This window comes from Gavialis gangeticus, unplaced genomic scaffold (genome assembly GCF_001723915.1).
Source record: "Gavialis gangeticus isolate Ggan-Ray unplaced genomic scaffold, GavGan_comp1, whole genome shotgun sequence".
In the NCBI taxonomy this organism is placed as follows: Eukaryota; Metazoa; Chordata; order Crocodylia; family Gavialidae; genus Gavialis; species Gavialis gangeticus.
This window is the reverse complement of record NW_017729022.1, coordinates 124,020,313-124,031,089: the sequence shown is the minus strand read 5'-3', so window position 1 is coordinate 124,031,089 and position 10,777 is coordinate 124,020,313.

The window sequence follows — 10,777 nt, the reverse complement described above, 5'->3', positions numbered from 1 at the left end:
TATATATATGATATAGCAAGTTAATGCACATTCCAATAAAGTTAAAGATCAAAGCAAAAACAATGCAATTCTGCAATTCTGCTGTCTGTTAACTGCTCCTTGCAACATAGTTTCTATTTCAGCCCTCCAGACTTTTTCTAACTCTAGCTAAAATGAATACTGTGACTTCTCCCGTACTGCCAAATTTCCAAACCCTTGGGGAGCTCTGGAGCTGGCCTGTGGGACACGGGTTGAGCACCCCTGGTCTAATCAAAATTTGGCCATGGTACTTGGGTTAACAGACTTTTGAAACATGAACTGAGCTTTTGGATAATCTCAGCTGTTGATGGACTTCAGTTTTATACCTCATGCAAGTAAAACATAAAATTGGAATAATGACCAGGAGTTCTTGCTGCATTGAAAATAATCTCTCTTATTCAAGAGAACTGATGTGTTTCCTGTATAGATTGCAACTGCTATTGCTATGGTTTTGTTCATTTGCCCTCTTTTTTTTCTACAGAGCCATTAGTGAATATCCACTTTCACAAGATTTTCTACTGAAATAGAAAAATGGCTTCTAAAATGTTTTAATTTGTACTCATGAGTATAGCTGTACGTAATCTATAATGACATACTTGTATGTAAAGAAAAATTCCATTTCTGGTATGATAGCTGGAATTAGCCACAGAATCTTATTACATTCACCCCAAACACTACTAAGCTGCAAGACTGCTCCAAGTACTTTCTTTTGTTTCAGGCCCTTATAGCTTGGAGCACTTGTTGAACCTGATGAGAAGTGTATCCAAGTGGCTGACAATTATGAAATAAACAAATGTTGTTTGAGACATTTTGGAGCAGAATCCAGCAATACATAGATTAGTTTATTGATGTTGTTATCATATTGAATATTATTCATACTTCTGATATTTCTGCTGTGCAATTGCATTCCATGTTCAGTAAACATCACATTATCTCACTATGCAAAAAGCTTCATTAATCAAAACAGACAATAGACCAGACGCTCCTCTTTTGAGCTGAGGGTTTTGGATCTTTGAGTCTTTTACCTTGTCTAAATGCCATGTCCCTGTCAACACAGAAAGCAAGCAACTCTCTGTAACAGATTACTATAAGATGCTGTGTTAAACAGAAAGCATTAACTCATTTACTGAAAGAGTTTCTTAGTTATTCTATATTTAGCGTTGCAGTCACTATTTTTAATAAATGGTTTGTAATCCAGTGATGCTCATCCCATGATCCACTGAAAATACTGAATTCATTCATTCAGGGTATGTCAACGTTACATTCCCAGTATGTCCGGTGCTCCCAGGGATGCCCTCCACACCCACTCCTACTTCCATTGGACAAAGCTAGATATGTGGTTGATAGGCTGCTCCAGGAGGCTAAGGCACAGAGATTTATTTAGACAAGGTTCTTTGGGTATGTGATATCTTTTATTTGACCAACTAAATCGTTGGAAAAATTGTTCTTTGCAAGCTTTCAGGCACAAACACCCTTCTTCAGGCAATAGGGAGAGTCTATTGGTGTTTGTTTGCTCTCCTGGGTAGAATACAAGCCAATATGTAAAATTCAGGTCTGTGAAAATGCAAATGCGTGGCAGTGAGGATCAGAGGGAAGGAGTGACAATAGGTGACAGACAGATGCTGGGAGGGAAAGGAGGAATGTAGAACTGGTGATAGAATGCAGCTGGTAAAATACAGACAGGTTACCTGGGGTTATCAGATGGCAGGCAGGTTATAATGTGCCATAAATCCAATGTCCATATTTAGTCCATGATTTTTTGTATCTAGTAGATTTATGAAGTGAAGTTCATAGGCTCATCTATGAAAGGTTTGGTTTCTTTAATTCCCTTTAAGAATTAGAACTGAGAGACTGGAGACAGAGTGCTTCTCTTGTGTGAAGTGTGCACCCACAGGTAATTGGGTATTTTTGTCTTTGATACATTTTTGGTGTGCATTCATTCTGGTACACAGTTTCGACTACATATTTTCCATCAGGGTATTTAGTGCACTGGATGATATCTGTTACATTTCTGGAGGTGCAGGTTAAGATCCAGGAATGGTGATGGTTCTGTTGTGGGCTGTAGTTATTGTGGGACTGGTGGAGATGTGTTGACAGGTTTTACATTTTTTGTTCCAGCACGGTCTGGATCCATTCAGTGTGCCTTGTGCCAAAGGAAGTTTGCTTCTGGTGATAAGTTTGGCAAGGTTCGGTACTTATTTAAAGGCTAGGATGGGTGATTCTGGAAAGATCTCTGAGAATTGGGTCTTCTTCTACTATGGGTGGAAATTGTTTGAGGATTATCTGAATGGGTTCCAGGGAAGGATGGTATGTCATAACCAACGGTGTGCAATTTGTGGGCATTTTCTTTTTGCACTGCAGCAGTTCTTCGTATGGTGTCCAGGTGCATCTTTCTAAAGTACAATCTATCTCTCTGGAAATTTGTGAAGTGAGGATCGTGGGTATTCTCCTCAGTGCAAATTTGTTGGTATCAGATGGCTTGCCTGTATATTGCAGCTTTTTTCGTGTGTTTAGGGTAATTGCTGGTTCTGTGTAGATATTTAAGTTGCTCTGTGGGTTTCTTGTATATGGTGTTTTGTATTTTACCATTCTAGGTATTGACCATAGTGTCTGAAAAGGAAATGTTGGTGCTGGAGTCTACAAGAGATAGTCTGATGGAGGGGTGATGGTTATTGAATTTGTGATGGAAATCAATCAGAGACTGCAGGTTTTTGGTCCAAATGATGCAGATGTCATCTATGTGTCTTAAGTATATCATGGTTTTGATGGTGCAGTTCTTGAGGAATTTTTCTTCCAGGTGGGCCATAAAAAGGTTGCCCCCGCAATATGGACAATTCATCTGATGAAGTTAATTTATGTTGTACACAGATTGAACAAAGCTGGCTTAGATTCTGATTTGCAAGAAACAAAACTTGTAGATGTACTGCCTACTGCATAACGTAAAATAGATCTACAAATTAAGAGAAGCCAGGTATCAAATCTTTTCAAAATTTACCCTAAGTGGCCTACTTGAGACTGATTGGCTTGCCCTGAATCTCTAACACCCATGATTCCAGTTTTTCTGGTTAGTGGGGTATTATTATTCATACATGGCTGCCTGTCAAACTGCTCTCTTCTATTGTCCTGACACTCAGAAGCTCATCAACAGAAAAGGTGCAATGGTGAGAGGCAGAGGAGGCATGCATGAGTTCATCTATCATAATTGTCTCCTGAGCTGGTTCTAGTAAAGGATGGTGATGACCTCCTCCCTTCACAGGCTAATCCAGTGGTTCTTAAACATTTAAGGCTTTAGGCATCTCTCCATTACTTTTGTAAATTGAGTAGCACCCCATTTCATAAATTTAGTGCGTACGTGCTTGAAGAGGGAGAGCAGTCAGCAGAGAAAAGCCTGCACTTTTCTTCTCACCAGAGCCTGCACTTATCTCACTTATCTCTCTTCTCTTGTCAGGATCCTTCAAAGGTTGCCATGCCACCCCAGGATGCCACAGTTCCTTAGTTTGAGAATCACTGGGCTAATCTTTTCACTGATACCACATTAACCAAGCTGCTTTGTTCCTGCAAATAACAACCACCACTAAATTCTTCAACTAATAACATTATGCTAGTCATTAATTTCAGCATCTGCATCCCACAAAGAGAATAGAGTTTGCGCTCTTCCACAAGGGAAGGCATGCAAAGTCCTGAGACTATTCCTTTTAGATTCTTGATGCTTGGAATAACAAAAAATAATGTTCCATTCATTATCTTTCTCATCCTTCTCAGATTTACACTGTTAAGAGCACAGAAGTCAGGACTTTGAAAGTAATTAGCGGTGGAAGTGGAGATGTGATCAATAATGTTCTTGATTTTATTGTGCCTAACTACTGTGTCTCAGGATTTTGATTTGAGGAGCTCCCAGAAATTTGTGCACAAAACACCGTTATACCCTCCATAACAACATTCTTCAGTCAGGGTAGGATTTAGTCAGTAAACAATGTGGGTTAATAAACAATCACCTTTGTTTTTATTTCCCTTCTTTGGGCCAAATCCAAAATTCATGACAATGACATCATGGGAATCTTTCTGTTGACTTCAACAGACCTTGAATCAGGCCCTTAGGTTCTTCGTAAACATTATTTACTTTTAAACAGTATAGTTTCATTCTACAAATCTTAACATCAGCAGCTTTTATTATGAGCTTCTGCTTCACTGAGGTTTTTGCTTCTACAACTCATTTCACATGTGCCATAGAATGCAAAAACACATTTTTCAATAAGACAATACATTTACTGTTTATACATCAAAGCCTAATAATGACTGGTTTCAGGGAACTATAACATTTAATAAAAGCATTTTATTACATTTAAATTTATTAAAATTTAAACATTAAATTCAACATGTTAATTATGACTATTTTCCATGGCTTGACACTGACAGTAGGAAATGGATCCACACAACTGCTCTACAGAGATATGTTCACTGGTGCTATTTGCACTTTGATTACTAATGTATTATTAGTGCTCTTCATTTAGGACTTGATTCATTAACAAAGACTTATATGGGCATTATGTAAATTTGCTGTATGTCTTTTACATAGCCATCAGGGCATGTGTTATGAACCAATTGAAAAAACCATTGAAAATGTATTCAGTTATGTCCTGACTTGTGGGCAAGTTTTAGCTAAATGCATAGCTGCATGCAGAAATCAAATAAGGGCATATAAAACACCCCTTTTTGCTAGATCACATTTCGAATTTATGCAAATCCCTATTCAACAAAGCAGCCTCAAAAGTACATGGCTGCACTGCTACAGAACCAACAAAATGGTGACAGGGGAGCAAAGTGAAATTCTCAGGCTGCCTTTTGCATGGACTAACTATCACTGTCTTCATTGCCATTTGCAATCACCTTCCTCTCCTATTTTTAAAGCAACAACTTCCAGCATATTCTTTTTGAAGTTGTGTTTTGGTTATACTAATCTGGCATCCACTGAATAAAATTGTTTTGTTCCTTTTATTAAGCGAAATTCAACCACAGTTGTAGGAAACACCCGAAGTCCCTACATTTATTTAATAATGTTGTTACATTGTGTTATGTTACAGTGGGTGCATTTACATGTGTGCCCAACTGCACAGTTGTTACTGCGCAGTTCCAGCAGCACAGGGGTCATTTTCAACCCTACTGCACAGTAGCAATGAGCTACTGATCAGTAGCTCCTTGCTATTGCACAGTAGCATTGGCTTCATGGTTTGTGCCCACAGATGCTATGTCACCATAGCGATGAGTTATGTTGCCATAGCTTGTTGCTATGGTGACATAACGTCTTGTGTAGACGTGCCCACTGATTTACAGTAGCAAGGGTGGGCAAAATGCGGCCTAGGGGCCTGATGTGACCTGCCAGGCAGCCCACGGGGCCCCTAAAAAATGTAGAAAATTAATATTTATCTGCCCCTGGCTGCCTATCATGCAGCCCTCTAAGGCTTGCCAAAACTCAGTAAGTGGCCCTCCACCCAAAATAATTGCCCACCCCTGCATTAGGGAGAGGCGTAGCTAAGCCCAAAGGCCCACTATGGCAGGCAAACTATCAAAACTGTGTGAGATAGTATGTGTTCTCAAGGATAATTTAAAATAGATAAAGGATGGGTTTTATCTCTGGTTCTGCAGCTAGGGAGTGGCTGCCCAGGGAAGCAGATTTTGTGTTGCTGTAAACTGTTCCAGTGCTATTGAATGTGTTCTCTATTTGTGGAAAGATGTCTTTCTCTCTTGCCTACCTCAAGACCAAATAGCCCAAAAAGTTGACAGAGCGATAGGTAGTAATTTGTAGCAGAGGGAGAAAATGACCAGCCTCAAATAATGTGAAAGGAATGGGTGAAAGAAGAGAGTAGTGAGAGACTAAGGAGGCCCCATGAAAGGAAAAAGGAGATACCTGGAGAACCCAGAGAAAACAATTATGGAGGAGATACAAGAGGTCAGCAGTGGTGGAGGAGAAGAGTGTGGCAGAAATAAAAGAAAACCCAGCTATCCTTGATTTTTTTCCCCACCTTTCCAAGGCTGTGGAAAGCCAGGGCTCTGGAAATTTGACTTTTCACCATAGAGGTGGTGTTTGTAGGGGCTGATCCATTTCCATAGCACCAATGGGAGCAGGTCCCTAAGAAGAATGCAGCCAGCAGCCAGAATAATTAATGATGCTTGTGCCACAACCAAGATATTACCTTCATCCTACAGAAATGATGCTGGGTACCAGTAGGTAGTACAATCCAATCCAGGGACACCTCAAGGATCTTCATACCCTTGTCTGCAGAAAGGAGCAGCATGGAACATTTATGTGGGAACACACTATTTAGTCTACTCCCTCAAAATATGCACGTTTCCTTTTTCCTCCTCTTTTCCTTCTTTTTGTCTCCTCTTTCTTCTTTCTCTTTTCATCTCATTCCTCCTTTCTTCTCCATCTGGACCAGCCCTCGCCCAGACACTAACCAAAGTGAGATGAATTCTGCACCTTGCAGAACACTGCTAAGCCTCCAAAGGAAAGTAGGAAAGTAAAAGCACATGGGTTTCCCCATAATTTAAATGGAACATGTAAGACTGTAAGATTAGTGCACATCAATCCCTTCATTTGAATCAAGAGACACCTTCGTTTAACAGCTATAAGGAAAACCACCGTTTTGTTCAAAGTACATTTCATTAGACAGCACAAGACAGTTTTCTTCGGCAGTTTTACAGCTCTTATCAGATTATATTAAAATTAAAACAATTTAAAAGAAGTGTTAAGTACTAAAGAAAGAGTACAAACAAAGACACTCCTCCTTGTAAGCTTTCAGTGAGCTGGGAAATGGTGCACTGATGTTATTTATCAGGGATGTGAGTAATAAGATTATTCTTTAGTCAATTATGAGCCCATCAGTGTCAGTACAGAGGATCACATCATAGATCTACATTTCTAATACTTCAGTCTTCATGAGATTTCTTAGCAGTAGTACACATTTGCCTGACACAAACGAATAAAAAACAACAGGGAGAAAAGGGAATAAGTAAGTTGGAGAAAACACTGATAGTTCCTTTTTTCACACCCATTTTATCAGGATGGTTGGTTTTAGGCTGGATGAGACTAGAAAGAGCCTGGTCTCGTGGTCATAGATCCTGTCTGTCCAGTCTTTTTCCTCTTTGGCCAATGACTTTCTTTCTGGTTTGTGTTCTGTTAAATAAGAGACGGTTTAAAATAGCAGGACTAAATCTCAGTTGTTCATCATTCTCTTGAAGTAGTGATGGAAGAGAGAAGGCAAATGTTGTGTTAACCCCCCTTTTCTCTTTCTGTGTTTTGTGGGGATTTGTCTCACCTCTGACATGTTTGTTCTAATTTACACTGAACCTTCCCCCATGCTTCCGGATGGAAGGTCTGGGAAGGAGAGAACAGCTTTTTTGTCTGTATTTTGGACATGCCCCTGATTTGTCTTTGATCTGCAATTTGTGTAGGGGACGAGCAGCAGGGCATCTCCCTAAGTGCTGCTCCCCTGCATGATGGGGATTCTCAACAGGTGCACTTGATAAAACCAGGAAGATGTTTCCTCATATGATTGGGACTGGGGTGTCTCATTGAGGAATGAGGAGGAACAACTGTGCCTGACCCTGGAAGGAAGGGGAGAGAGACTGTTGCATAAATTGCTGGTTTTATCCCCTGGAGGCTAGTCCAATTCACCTCTAGAAGAGAGTCACACTTTCAGGCTGGGTCCAACTCTATTTTATTGCTTGCAAGCAGGCCGACAGAGGAGCTTGTTGCTCAAATCAGTGTCGACCCTAAACAAAGCGCGCGCACTGCTTTTATTGAGCTAGCAATTTTTAGTTGGCGTGTTACATTTTGATTGGTCATTACAAAACAAAACCTGGGCAACATGTAAGACATGCGTAGTGGGCCATCCTGTACCATGTGGGTGGAAAGTTACAGAATGCAGGGGTTAATACTAAAACAAGGAACAAAGAAACATAGAGAAAAGTATCTATTTTCGCTACAAGACAGCGAGAGAGACAGAGAGAGATGGCATCCTTCTACATAGCAAGCTGCCACCAACAAACTCAGGCCATAGCAAAAAAGATCTGGGATCAAATCCCACATGCAATGGGTGAATTTATCCTGGGTGGACCTGCCTTTTTCTTTTGCTCCAGTTTTTCGTGTGTAGTTGCTATGGTGAAAACACTGCACTGAATTGAGTGGAAGGTCTCTCTGCACTTCCACAGTGGCTTAAAGGGACTGTTGTGGATTGAGAATGAGGCCCATTATCTTTTAAAAGCAGCTATGTAGCAAATGTAGGATTAATTTAGTACTAATGCACTTAGGGCAAAATTCTGTTCCTGTTACTTTCGTGTAACCTTACTGACTTTAGTGGAGAAACCATGTGTCAATAAAGTTAAGGCTGAGGTGACATTTTGATTTGAAACCCAGTTTTCCCTTGGTTTGAGACCAATTCCCTCCAATGAATCAATTCCCTCCATGGTATGTTTGATGCTAGTGTTACGGTCTTCAAACCAAGAGATGAGAGAGTTGGAGATCCCATGGACTTACACCTTTTGATTAACTCGAAATAACACAGAATTTCAAAACAACAGGTAAGTCATAAAACCACAATATGCAGCAGATTTAGCAATCTCACCACCCACTGGAAGGTTGGGTACATATGTACCAGCAAGTGTGTCATGATGAGCATGTTTTCTTTGATCTTCACTCCTCAGTTTTACTCCTGAGTTTTCCATACTTATGTAAACAGCCTTGTGCTTGTGTAGATTGTGTGTCATTTACAACGTTTGGTATTTCTCCACTATCCAAAACCCCCCACCCTGGGCCAGCAAATCACACAACAACACTCAAATGCTTTCCTTACAGGGGACAGTCTGATCATAACACTTGCATAACTACAGGACTGCTACATGATCTACCTAACTCCCAACTCTTGACATCTAAATTTGTATAATTAATGTATATCTGAAGTGTCTTCCATTAATTCTGTGAACATTTGAGGTTTATTAAGGCCATACTTCATCCCACTGAACAGGAGTATTGATTGGCTGTGGTCTGAAAAGGTGCCTTCCAAACTCCCCAAATTACGTAGTGTTCCAAAATCATGAGCCTGAAAATCATGAGACTGGATTAAAAATCATGGGCACTTTTACATGTGCTCTGGGGCAGGTGGGGGGGGGAGGGCAGGCAGAGGTCACTTTAATTAGAGTGGCTCTTGGAGCAGCGTCTTGTGCATCGGTGTCCCCACGCTTAAAAATGGTGGTGGGGGGCACTTGAACTAAAGCTTTTTTGGTGACCATTAGTTCAATGCCACCACTACCATTTTGAAGCATGGGGATGCTAATACACAAGTTGCAGAGGCTGGCTGAAGCATGCTAATTATCATGCTCCAGCAGGCTCAGTTAATCAAGTCTGCTTTGACACGCTGTAATAGAAGTGTGTTGGAGCAGCCCTCCAGCATGTCTACAGACACCCTATGAGATTTAAAATAATGCATTTTAAGTTCTTCATGTTTGCTTTCTGCATGTTGGGTCTGATGGATGTGCTTGAATCACATTTTCAATTTTCACCCCATAACCATGTGAGTGAGAAATGTATTTTAAAAAAAAAATGAAAGGTGAGGTTTTCATTTAAATACTTGACTCCAGTAGTTGGTCTTTAAGGAAAACACCACACACAGGAACACTTTCAGGTATTGCGGGAGTTGATAGTGCTGAAGGTTGGCCATGATCCTTGGCCTGCTGAAGTCAATGACAAAGTTACATGAACATCAATGACAATAGATCTAGAACATTAGAGCACTTATTTTATCATGTGAATTAGCTTGATGTTGTCAGGGACTCTGAGCAGGCAGGCGAGTCTGTGCCAAGTACCTCAGCAGCCGCACTTGCAGTAAGCTACAGCTAATGAATTGTATCCAGTTTTAGAGACAGTGAGCATCTTGATTGGCTGCTGGGAATGCCACCTACCCATTTAGCATTAGTTAAAGCTTTAGGTTTCCAAGCCAGTCAACAGTTCTGCTATGGCAATCTGCTGGTTCTTGCACTCTGGTTTTCCTTTTTCTAGAATAAAGACTCTGGCTTGGCTTATTTCTAGACTTTAGCTTTAGATTTCCTTGTGGATCTGTTTCTTGGCTTCTGACCTTGGTTTGGCCCTGCTCTTGGACTTGACCCTGTGGATTATCCCTTAGATTGGTACTCATTGTCTGATCCCTGGATCCTAAACTGAACTGTGTTGTGGGTTTGGATTCTGTCCTTGGATTTCCTTCCAGATATGGTAATATGTTCCCCATCTTCTGACCCAGCCCCAGGCCTCTGCTTTCCTAGTGGTCTAACCATTAAGACAGACTGCCTAAGCCCTGGTCTCTTACACACATATTCTCAAAACATAAACTATTTTTGCTTCCATAGCTAACTGAGGAGATATTAGTGGAGATCTTGGCTTTGTCTTTTTAAAAACTGTAAATTCTCTGATAAACCCCCTTAACTTTTCTGATTGAAAACCCCAAAATCCACATTTTCCATGATTAAAATAAAACACCACTATATGTATAGGTATCAATTTAACACAATGTTTTACTGATATATTTACAATTTTAAAGCAATTTGGAAGCCTACTAATGCCTCAATCATTATAATAAAATAAATTTGATACACCTACATATTTTGGCTTTTGTTTTTGTTTTTTTAAATCCCTGCCCATGCCTATGCTGTTGTCCCTCGTTCCCAAGCCGCAGTTCCCCCAGCCCTGCTGATGCCCATCACTCCCAAC